Genomic DNA, 12,592 nt, shown 5'->3' with positions numbered 1-12,592 from the left:
TTTATTTATCTCTGTCTCTAAGCTAAATATTTACAAATAGGTGAGCTTCTGTGTTAAATTCTTAGACATTAAGTTTATTTCTAAGCTATTTGACAGAGTTATCCATTTGTCCAATTTTATATCTTATTTTCAATTCAAATAACACATTCTGATTATATAGAAAACAGGAAATTCTGGAGAAGAAAATTAACGTTAAATTGATCTATAACAGTACTGCACTTGATCTTTTGTTGTATTTTTAGTTCAGTGTGTGTATTTGTATGTATTTGTACTCTTCCCCACATAATCAAACTTATACAATATATACACTTGGCTTATGGAAGTCATGCAACAGCAACCAGTCCTGGAGGTGTCCATTTCACATCTGGGCATGAATTACTCTGTAGTTTTCTGTGGTCCATTTCTTGCACTGTGCGTTCTCACTTTGCCTAGTCATACAACTGGGTAGTAATAATAGCGACATAGTTGGTACATGAAGTATGGTTTGTGGTCCATGGAAAAGGCAGATGTATGGTTAAAGTCCATGTTGTGTCTATTAATAACTCTGTGATCTTGGGCAAAGGAGCTTTCTTTTGTTTCTAGACCCATTAAAGAGTTAATAATAACACCTACTTTACAGGGTTGCCGTGTAGATCAAATGGCATAATTTACATCAAAATCGAAATGTGATCTCTTAAATATTGTATCATTTTTGGCTAAGAAGTGCAAGATTTTTTTAAAGTGGAAAATGGTGGGAGGAGCATCTAAAAACAAGTATCTGTACATTCTTAGCTACAAAAACCTCAAATCCAATACTTTGTTCCATTAGAGAAAGATGTTTGAGTATTGAAGGACTTAGCTCATCTTTTAGGTCTCGCCTACTGTCAGCACTGTTTTAGAATGTTGTGAAAATTTTATATTTGTAAGCAACGGCAGTGAATTTATGTAGTACACGTTTACTCATTCATTTATCTACTTCTTTATTCATTAACTATAATCCTACTGTGTTTCGGGTACTGTGCCGAACTCTAGGGATAAAATTAAGTAAGGCAAAGAAATTGATGTTAAAGAGCACACAGTCTGGTGTGGGAAACAGGTGAGTAAGCATAGTCATATGTCCATAGTACAAACAACTTACTGAGGGAACAAAGATAAGGAAGCAGTTAATTCTGACTGCTGGTGGTGGGCAGGGGTCTTAGATGACCACAAAAAATGTGACACTTGAATAAGTGTTGTATATGCAAAGAATGAGGAATGCTCCTTGGTTAGGAAGACAACATCTGCAAAGGCCAGAGAAGTCATGCTTGGAGAAAAAAGAAGGGATGATGGGTGAGGATAAAAACAGAGCAGGTAAAAAGGGATTTTGTAGGAAATGAAGGGATTTAGTTTGGGATTTGTGGCGGATGTGTTTTTGTCTGCCCAGCAACTCCTTGAACTCTTTCTCTCCCATTCTTAGTCCAAGTTATTTAAGTAGAACTGACTCTCATCTCCTGCCTTGAGTGATACTAAATGTGTCTTTGATTAATAAAAATGGGAAAAATTAGTTATTTAATAAAAATATCTTGTTGGATTGACAAAACCTTGCAAGATATAAGATTTATGGATAAAATTTAAAAAGAGAGCTCGTTTTGAAAAAGTTTGGGAAGAACTAACTCATATAAAATACATACTTCCAACTCTAATATTCAATTCAGTATCATCTGAATCAGCGCAGTCTTAGCAGCAAATATGATATATTTTATTGATGGACGAGGGAACATAAAGTTATACTGACCAGATAATTGGAACTTTTGCTCTTGTGTGAAAAAGTCTTTAAAAATAATAGACCAACCAATGGAAACTGTTCTCAAAGGTTACACATTTATTTTGACAACTGTTTAAACAATTTGAGTTAGACCAATTCTTTTCCCTGGAATATCTGTGTCCTGGGATCAAGGTATATTTCTTTAGTCTTTGCTTAATTTGTGGAGGTGGTCGACTGGTGAATATTTTATTGACAGTGTAATAAGGAAGGGGAGAATATATTTCTTGCGAATATTCCTGGATTTCTTGAGAATGATGTTGGCTATTCCTATAAACCCTGATTCTAACAACTGTGAAACAGAGAAATTGCTAAATTACGGAAGCTCTTTAGTGTTTTGATGCCATCTTAGAAGCAAAGAACATTAAGTAATACTTTATTGCTATACTCTTATTTTAACATCTACATTAAAATGTAAAGCCAGCATCCCATCTCACGAGACAGAACCATGGTAAGAACAATGGCCAAAATAGCATCAGCAGATCCAGCTGTTTCTGGAAGAAAGGATTTTGAGGCACAGAATGCAGGCTGGGTGGGAAATCCTAGTGAGTTAGAATCAGGAGGAAGGAGCATCTGGCCCAGAATGCTTACTTTTCCATTAATAATGAAAGTATTGATGTTATCATTGTCTCTGCCCTTGCCAGGGTTATTAATCTTAAGGTTTCTCAACTGTCTGTTGCTAAAGAAAATAAACTCAGTGGCTCTTTTCTTTTGTGTGTGTGTGTGAGATTGAACATAGGATTTAGATTAGAATAACCATTCATAATGCCATCAATTTGAAGTTTAGATGGAAGATTTTCTAGGCATCTCACCCAGCAGCTACATGGCAATAAAAATGTTTCAACTGAGAGATATGTGAAGCTAGAAAAAATGTATAGGTACAAAAAAATACTTTGTTAGAGATTTGGGTGGGGAAAGAGATTCTCTGTATTTCTGAGTCACACTGTTTTGCTGATTTCATTTAAAAAGGAAAAAATGGAACATTCTAGCTTGACACAACTGAGATGAAATCAGCTTGATCCAGCTGTCTGAGCATCAGAAATTATTGCAGCTGGCTAATCCCTAATTATAGAATCTCTATTATTGGTGACGTAAGTGGCTGAATCTGTGGTTTGACTTCTATGATCCCTGGCTTTATGAAAAGCTGGGATTTTTAGGCGATTTTTTCCCCTTTGCATAATAAACTAAACAAATTTAAATTAACTCTTAGGGCAAATATAATTAAGGAGCTGCAGAAGAAATTTTTGTTCCTTTTGCTGACCAGAGTATGCCTTGTGACTTTGGATGAAGCTATTAAATAAATCCTGTTTCCATGGGATTCAGTCCAGAGCGTTCAGTCTGACGTCCTAAGGTATTTGAAGAGACCAAGGTCAACATCAGCAATTCTGAGTTTCACAGTAAGTTTATTTCTCTAATGGTTTGTGTTGAGAGAAAATTTCAGAAAGAATTATTGCATTTCAACTTTACTTTGAACCCTTTATTGATCATTTGCCTTTCTTGCTCTGACTCTCTCCACTAATTCTGACTGTTTGTATAGACTATTTTAGAGAGAAACAGGACAAGTTTGGATCTGTTATTAAGCAGTCATCAATCCTAACTCAAAAGATGTGTCTTTTCCTTGAACCATTAGAAAGCAGAACTGTTTAATGTATTTTCTACCCAACTAATACTCCATAGATGAATTGCTCTCTTCCATGTGAAAGTCATGGTCTCTTCCATTTCTACAGACTCCTTTTGTTGCAGTTAATTCCTAGCTATCTAGTAAAGAATTTCACAGATGGTGTGATTTGTAGTTAGAAAGAAAAATGCAGTTGGTACTACTGCAGGAATGCTAAAAGGCAGGCAGACCATTTTAAGTTCATATTCAAGGGGATTGTAAAAAAGAATTTAGATTAATTGAAAGCTTGAAGTTTGAGTGATTCATATTTTGTATCTAAAGCCAAAAAGGTTTATGGCAACCTAAATCAGAGAGAGAGAATTGTTCTCTAGAAGGAAGTTCGTTGTAATTTAAAGTGACAAAATAAATACTTTTTCATTTTCAATTAAAAAAAAAAGCAGAGCCTAAGGTAAGGATTAAAGTGCTGAAATTTCATTTGGGAGGTATTCTGTGATGATAAGTGTAAGGAAGAAGGGAGGGGAGTCCAAAAGAAAGATGTGAAGCTGTGCGATGCGACACAGTTCTGTGCTGGCTACCAATGAGCTATGAAGAGGAATAGCAGGTCATTTGAGCACCACGCTGACTTAGCATGAAGGACTCTCCATAGGGCTGTGAGAAGGACATGTACCTCAATGTAGTCTGTGGAGGTAGGAAAGGAGGGCAGATGGGCCTGTCTGGCTCCCTCCTGTCCCTCATTTCTCACTGATCAAGTTTCACTCTACAGAGGTTTCACTCCCTCACACTTCTGGATTGTGCCATTAGTCCCCGTGGCAGCTTAAGAAGCCACTGTGTGTAATTCATGTCCTAAGGGGCAAGGGCAATATGGCATAAAGGAGATGAGTCCTATGGAGGCCTGAGAATTTATGTCGCACCTTCCATCTTGGGGTCCTTAGCAAAGCTGGCAGCCATGGTGTGGTCCAGGAGGCAGCTGTTGCCTTTGAAAGCAGCCAGCCAGTTGGAGTTGGCATATAAAGTTCAGTGTGATAAAATATCCTACATTCACTTTGTAATGTAAGAAATTTAGAAAAAGTAAAAAGATAAAAGTAAAAGCATGAAAATTATTATTGTTTAGGAAAATAGATCTATTCAGAAGCATTTAGGGAAAGAGGGTTGTTTTAGTCAGTGTTCTCCATAGAAACAAAACCAATAGGACACACACACAGCACACACGTAACATATATATCTGTATATATTACATGTGTATACATATACATGCACATGTATATATACCATACGTGTGTATACACACACACACACACATACACACAGATGCATATACACATACACATATGTAGAGAGATTTATTGGCTTATACAATCATGGGGGCTGATGAATCCCAAATCTACAAGTGTGCTGTTGGAGCAGGAATGAGGCAGAAAGAACTAATATTGCAGATTAAGTGTGAAGGCAGTCAGGTAGAAAATTGTTTTACTTGGGGGAGAGTCTGTCTTTTGTTTTTTTTTAGGCCTTCAACTGATTGGAAGAAGCCCACCCACATTATGAAGGGCATCTGCTTACTCTACTGATTAAAATGTTAATCTAATCTAATGTCAAAGTCTGCCAGTTTAAATGTTAATCTCATTCAAAAACATCCTCCCAGAAACACTCAGAATAATGTTTGGCCAAATAACTGGACATTCTATGGCCCGGTCCAGCTGACATATAAAATTAACCATCACAAAGATCTATCTAGAAAATTCTGCATGAAAGTAGAAAGTAGTAAAGCTAAGGAGTTCTGAATTCAAGCCTAGGCTCTGCCAGTTATTAGCTTTTTAACCCCGGGGAAGTCGACATATGTTTTTGGATCTTGGGCTCCTCATCTATAAAATGTAGAGGTTGTATGTCTAAGGACTTTACAGCTATAAAATTCATCCATTATCTAATTCTTAGAACACACCTACCAAACGTATGTTACAAAATAATGAGAGGCCGAACTCCATCTACAGTTAAAGCCAAATACAAGAAATTTATGTAAACTTGCAGCAAGATAGATTTATGTCAGTTATATGGGAAAACCTCCTGACTTATTGAAGGGAATAAGGGAGACTGAAAAATGATTTACTGGAGAAGATTAGGGAGGCAATGATACCTTGATTTCTGATTCTATATGCTTGTGATTTAAAGCAGGGCCAATCATTTGGGGCCTGCATTTCAAGATGTCACTGTAATTCCTGATGAATAATTCCATAAATTGTATACTTTACATTTAAATATTGCTGTCTGAAATATTATTTGACATTTTAAATTACTGATCCCCTATAAATAGCTGCTTAGAGCAAAGAAATGTAGCAATATGAAAATGAAAATGAAGATATCAGAGAAGAAATTGAGGAAATAGATTTGGAAAGGTCAACTGTTGGAACATTAAGCAAAATGCAATTTTCCTATCCTGTTCAGTCTTTTGTGGCTACACAGTAAGACCAATGGCATTTAGCTTGTCAGTTCTCCTGCTAGGTTCTTTGTGATGATTCTCTCAGCACCTTCATCTTCTCGCCCTAGTTGCTTTCTATCCCATGGCCTTCCTGTGGGAGTAAATGTGTTTGCACACAGAGTCTAGCCCTAAATGTACTCAGCTCCGCCAGGTATAAACATAGAGAATACATCTTCTCAGATAACAATCATCATGTCTGAGTATGTGCAATAATTATAATTAGATTATACCATAGGTTATATACATATATGTATAATAATCATTGTTAATATCCCAAGTTGGCCTTTGTTATTCCAGCACAAGATCATATGAAGTTATAGGTTTGGTAACTTTGGTAAAAAATTGTAAACTTGAGAAATAGGAAATATTTGGTTATTTGGGTGCAAAAAAAGTCCTTTGATTTAAAAAAAATCTTAATATGCCTTTCAAGGTAGTTTAATCTTGGATCAATTTGTCATCAGCCTGTGGGAGATACCTTTGGTGCCCAAACCACATTTGCTAGGTGCTGAAAGGCTTTTCCCTCCTCAGCTAGTTTTTAAGTGTAACTGAAATAACAATGTGTGCGGCAGTCTTATTTTGCAATGGGAACAGAAAAACAGAGAAAGCCAAATTGGAGAGAGATTGGAGAGGAGAGGGGTAGAAAGGGAAGAAGATGGAGGGGGAAGAAGGGAAAAGGAGAAGAGAGGAGGAGGAGCAGGAGGAAGAGGAAGGCGAGAAAAATGGGTGGTCAGCATGGAGGAACACAGATGAGAAATGGCAAAAGACCACAAAGCAAGTGTTAGTTTACATCTTAATTGCCTCAATCTAAAGATCACAAAGTGGTAGTTTATTGATTAAATCCAGCCCATAGAAATCTTTTGTTTGATCTACATAGTTTGAAAAAATTAATTTGCAACTGAGAGATTTTATATTACAAAATCCATATTCTTAACTTTTTTTTAAAAAAAGCTTAAGATCTGGCAATCTTTGTCGCACTGTCTCTTATGGCAACAATGAGCTGCAGCTGAACAATAGATGTCTCCTCTAGATGGAACAGGTTCTCTATCTAGTTCATCACGGTCACCACCACCCCCTATTACGCCTTCCCTCTGCCTCACTGGCTTATGACACCTGCCTGGCCTCTGGGTTTTTGCGTGAAAGACTTGCAGGAGTGTCCTCGGTGGTGTAATTGCCTTTAAATATTTATTCTCTCCAATCTACTTGGCACATCATAGATGCCGAAGAGTAATTATGATTAATGAATAAAGATACTGCTGGAAACAGACCTGCCCTTAACATCTGGGGGAACTGGAACAAGAATACAGATATTTAAAAGTAATGAAGCAAGCTAACAAACTGTTAAGTAAAATTCATTCTTTTCCCTTACCGTGGCAAATATATGTTCATAATAACAAATCAATATTCTTCAACTTAGAGTTTTAATTTTATTAAATCTGTCAAAATGTCAAAGATGACTGAATTTAATTATTTTTGCACATACGGTTGTTTTTGAATGGGCTAGTGATGTTTAGAGGAGTAGTAAAATAAAGGCCTACATAATTTATAAATGATTTTATATTTATCCAATAAAATGTATATTTCTTGCTTTTACTTCAGCAAAACAAATACTTAATGTTATAATTAAGATTTTCAAATAATCTGTGGTCTAGTTTCAGCAATGAGTTATTGTGGTCTTTAGGTAGGTTTTTTTATTAATTTAATTTCAGAGAAACTTCATTATCCTAAAACATTAGCAATTGGAATTGTCCCAAAATATGCTTAAAACAATATTTCAATCGGGAAATAATAAACTTTACATATCGTATCAAAGTCACAAATTGGCATATCTCGTTCAAACATTGTAATAAGATTGCATATGGTAAAATATGATCACAGAAAATATTACAAAATACTTTAATTTTGTTATATAAATCTATAACACTTATTCCTTAATTTTTGCCCTGTTTCAAAGCAATTTTAGATCCATATGGTAAAATAAAGAATTGCTATCGTGCATGTATGTCTTTAGACATAGGTGTGTGTGTGTCTGTGTACCACGCAGGTTAGCCAAAAACGGACAATGTTAATGTGGTTCAGCCTGACACATATATTAGTTATATGAATTGTGTCCTATTGTAAATATTTCTCAGCTGCCAATACCTCACTAATTTGTGAGTGTCTCTAGAATTAGAAATAAGAAAGAAAAGAGGCAAAAATGGGTGCTCAGCACTCCTGGAAATTACTTTGTTATGCAAGAGTCTAGTGCATTTGAGTTATCTTAGAGAAAGAATTGACAAGTTAACTAACATGTCTTTTCTCCTACCTAAGCTATTCTGTCATTCAAATCTTTCCTGTACTCTGGAGTAGTGTCTACGGAAACACAGGCAAACTGCAGGGGCATTTGGACACAGCCACTTTTCTTTTTGAGAGTACAAGGCAAGAGATGTGGAAGAGTGTTGCCCTGAGCCTAAAAGCAGTGTTAGAGGCAGGAATGAATGATTAACTGCTGGGTACATTCGGTGCAGAGCTCTGGGTCCCCAAGGACCCACATGTCACTGTGTGTTCGCTAACATTTCTTTAAAACACAGGCTTAGCACAAAGTCTTCTCTTGTTCAAGTCTAAGGGTGACACTGGCTGTCAAATTCATACTGTTGAAACATGACTCTAATCATACTGGGATCCCACTCAGAAATATTCACTGATGCACAGAATATATTCAAACATGGTATTGGGGGCCCTATCAGACTCCAACACAACCTGCTTGGCTTTCCTCACACTCTGTACCTTTAATAGTCTCTTCAAGGGCAGAAATTGCAATTAAAACAATAAATTCTGCATGCCAGTCACTACACATATATTATTTCTTCCCATCCTTAAAAGTTTGCAAGACTGTTTAAGTAGAATTTGAAACTTAGAAACATAAAGAAATTAGATTTTAACCAATTTCTTCAAGATTCCCACTTAGGTCTGGCTCCAAAAGTGATAGTTTTTCCACCAAGACAGTTGTCTCAAAAACCCAGGTGGCTTATTTTTTTCTGCACAATCACTCCTTGCCCCGCATTTAAATTGTGTTCAGGTAAAGTTTGTAGCCTTACTACATTTTTACCAGAACTGTAAAGGAGTAGATGTCCAAACACACAATACACTTTCTTTAAGCAGTTTTTCCTTCAGAAGAATGGTTTAATTTACTAAAAAGAAGCTGACTTCACCCTGCGCGCTCCCCATGAAGCCCACATTGAATTTGCACTCACTGCTCCTGTTATATGACTTAGATTGGCTGTTGTTTCTGTTTAGAGCTCTTTGAGACTCTGAATAGTCCTGGACATTTTTTATTCTAGAGCGTGACAGTGAATTCCTAGCATGAAAGTTATTTCCTTGGATTTCGTACTAAAACTAAGAACAGAACAACTAAAAAATGTTTTAAAAATTGCACGTATGGGAAGGACTTGGTTATTAGAGCCTTTACCTAATTACAGACTGTGTATGTGGGATGGATACCATTTGGCAACTTTAAAAAATAAGCAATCATTTAAAATACATTAGCAAATAATAACAACAATAAAAATGAGTGGAGGCTAGATGACATGGAGAACTCAAAAGACATATACCCACAGAATTTACTGTGTATATTAACATGACTTTACTATTCGGCTGTTCACCAGTATGATTTTATTATTTCACTGTCCTCATTAATCTGATTTTGCTATTCCATGGTACCCTTATCTAGGAAGATAAAAGTTACAGATAAATTAATTGTTTCAGGAACTTCTGATAAAGCCCATTTAAGTGAACAGCGAACTATTCAACTCTTCAATAGATAGCATCAGGTCACTGTTTGTGCCCCAAGACTCTTTGAACCCTTTGCTTCTAAATACTTACCTTGCTGTATCCACTGATCATAAATTATTATATCATGATTCTTACTTAATCTTAATCACACTCCCCTCTTTGGGAGAAATTCAGTGATCTACCTTAAATCAGGCTCCAAAATCTCATAAATATACCAAGTTTACCATCTTCACTTTAAGAGGATATTAAACTCTGGTGAGGTAGAATTCTCCTTTATCATGTAAGAATAAACTTAGTTTTGTCTTATCAACAGGCTGTTTTGATGATGTTTTGGGGGAGCCAGCATTTGGCAAAAGAAGTATGGCTGAATTTTGACGATTAGTGAAGCTGGGTGATAGGCATATGGGTTTATTGTACTAGTCACTTTATTTTGTATATATTGGAAAAGTTAAAAAAAAAAAAGTGCTAAAATCCACGCGTTAAAACATTGCTGGGCTGAAGGCCAAGAAAAAGAGCTGCTGAGTGAGTGATGAGAACTCAAGACAATGTGATAAAGTAGAATGGAAAATGTAGCCCCAGTATCAGCTCCTTGTAGCCGTGCCAAATGATCTCCCTCAGTTAGAGGACTGTGAACATGAAATTCCCCGCCCACTTCTTGACAACACACAGCATTGCGAAGCATCCCTGCTCAGTCACGAATGGCACAAGGCAGACAGCAGAATGTAACACTGTCATAATGACCATGCTATCCGTGGAGGTGGTGTTCACTCTAGAGCTTGGAGAGTGTGAAGTGAACCCTCTCCCACTGTGTTATTTCTTATGATGATAGAAATAGGGTGGATAGCAAATAAGTAAGACAAAGCGATCCTAAGGGTGTGAAGCAGCATAGGAGCCAGGCACTTGGGAGAATCTCAGAGCCTGATTGGAAATCCAGATACCCCCATCACTTCCTAATATTTACACACTTTGCCTGCCATTACTTTCTTCACGTCCTCTGATACCTCTCATAATCCTTAATTTTCTGCTTCTGACCTCAGTAGTCTCCAAACCCTTCCCATCCTCCACTTCTACTCCCAGACCTTCAGTGATTATAATGGGGGAGGGGTAGGAGGAAGATGTCATTTTAGTTCCTTCAACTTCCTCCCATAGAAACAACTTCATGAATGGTAGAGGCATAGGTAGCTAGGCAAGCCCACAGAAGCCAATTTACCCATAATTTAGCATAAATTCAAGTCACTTTCGGTGGAAAACAGTGGCAGAAAGTATTGAAACAATCTCATTCTATTTCCAAAATTAGAACACAATTTTCTTATTGGATTATTGAGGCTTCTTAGAAGTTCATAAGTAGAACACATAAGTCAACATTCTGTAAAATGAGCCAATCAATATTTAGCAGTATTGTTATACCATTAATTCAAATTCTTAACCACTGGCCAGTCCTTTACCACTTTCATTAAGTCATTTATTATGTTGATGTGACCATTGCCTAGACAGAGTTTTAACTTCTAAGTTTTCCCTCCTATATATAGTTTTTCTTTTCTTTTTTTCCCCTCTCTTTCTCTCTTTCCCTCTTTTCTTCCTTCTTTCTTTCTCTCTCCCTCCCTTCTTTCCTTCCACAACAGGACCATGAGACTATTTCTATATTTCTCCCAAATTACGGAATGTTAAAGCTGGCAAAGCCACTAAAGACCACCAAATCTAGCCACCTCATAATTTAGGACACTGAAGTCCAGAGGAATTTAGCCACTCATCATACAAGGTCGAATGTGTTAATTGTACAACAGAGGCAGCTTCTAGGCCCCAGAACTCCCAGCCTGCACTTTTTCTTATGCTATGCTTCTCTCTAGGCTTTCGAGCTTTCAGAACTTTGTCAGATGAAAAGTATCTCTAATGGGTGATATACATTTAAAAATATTTTTTCTTTGTACGTTGATTCTGAATATTCTATGTTTGCTCACTAAATGGACTGTTTCTGATCAGTTTTGTGGCAGTAATTCATGTTCTATTGGTTCTAGTTGAAGTTACAATATCACCCATGAATTTTTAATGATTTCTTGAGGACCATTAAAAAGTCAGTTGGTTTCTGTGCAAAGTCAAGCTCAGTGACAACAAGCCCAGCAGCGATCTGAGTTGAAACCTGCCTACACCAAGGGATTGATACCAAATATAGAATCTCAGCAGCCCTGACTGCTCCAGGGCCAAGGGCAATTGGCTTTCTCCGGATGTGCATAAATCACCTACAAATGATGAGCAGATCACATGGTCCATGGAAGAGAGAACTGAATCACTGTCTCAGGAAGGTGATAAGGGCAAATTTTATTTCATACTAATATGCACTTAGTAACTAGAAATAGTTGTGAAGTGAGACATCATGCTTTTAGAACTATAAATACATTTGCCGTTTTAAGTCTCAGTAAACAGTATTCTGCCCAAGCTTAGCAATGTATGACTTTCGAGCTATTTTTCTAGTATGATTGGTGGCTGGTAAACATTTTACTGTTTCATTAGCCTCTATTTGTGAGCCCACTGAGGAAAGGAAAGAGAAAGGTAAAAGAGAGAAGGTCAAGGCAGAAGAAAAAAAGGAAGACAAAACTCTAAGATTTTTCTCTATAACTACTGAGCAAAATAAACTTCGAAATTGCTTCATATTTGGATTTTATCCAGTTTTCATCTAGCTAGCTAATACTGGCTTCATAAGCAACATGCTCTAAGCTAGGAGTTTTTAATCCTTTTTCCCCCCTCCAAGCCATACAGGATGAATGATGGCTGTGGTGTGGAATTTTCCCATTAGTGTGCCAGGGTTATGAGCTGTTCCCAGTGGAAGAGCTGCAACAACTCCACCCCTTAATCTCCACAGAAGAATGCAGTTAGGAATGCATGTGAGAGAGAATGATGCTGTTATAGGAAAAAAAAAAAAAAAAACCCTTGGATCTGCTCTAATTTATTATTTAGAAAT

The 12,592-nt window shown here is 36.8% G+C and overlaps 1 protein-coding gene across 2 annotated transcripts in view; it reads left to right on the top strand.

Annotated features, from left to right (window-relative positions):
• Positions 1-988: 988 nt before the first annotated feature.
• Positions 989-12,592, top strand: part of FAM13C (family with sequence similarity 13 member C) — a 141,697-nt gene continuing 130,093 nt past the window's right edge. For both annotated transcript variants that reach the window (XM_039871854.1, XM_039871851.1), the window contains exons 1-2: positions 989-1,075; positions 2,991-3,177. The gene's annotated coding sequence lies outside the window, so the exon portion shown is untranslated. The remainder of the gene's footprint in view (positions 1,076-2,990; positions 3,178-12,592) is intronic.

Source organism: Pteropus medius, unplaced genomic scaffold (assembly GCF_902729225.1).
Source record: "Pteropus medius unplaced genomic scaffold, Ma_sr-lr_union100, whole genome shotgun sequence".
NCBI classification, from domain to species: Eukaryota; Metazoa; Chordata; class Mammalia; order Chiroptera; family Pteropodidae; genus Pteropus; species Pteropus medius.
The sequence above is the reverse complement of the archived record's forward strand: the minus strand, read 5'-3'. Positions and strand labels throughout refer to the sequence as shown.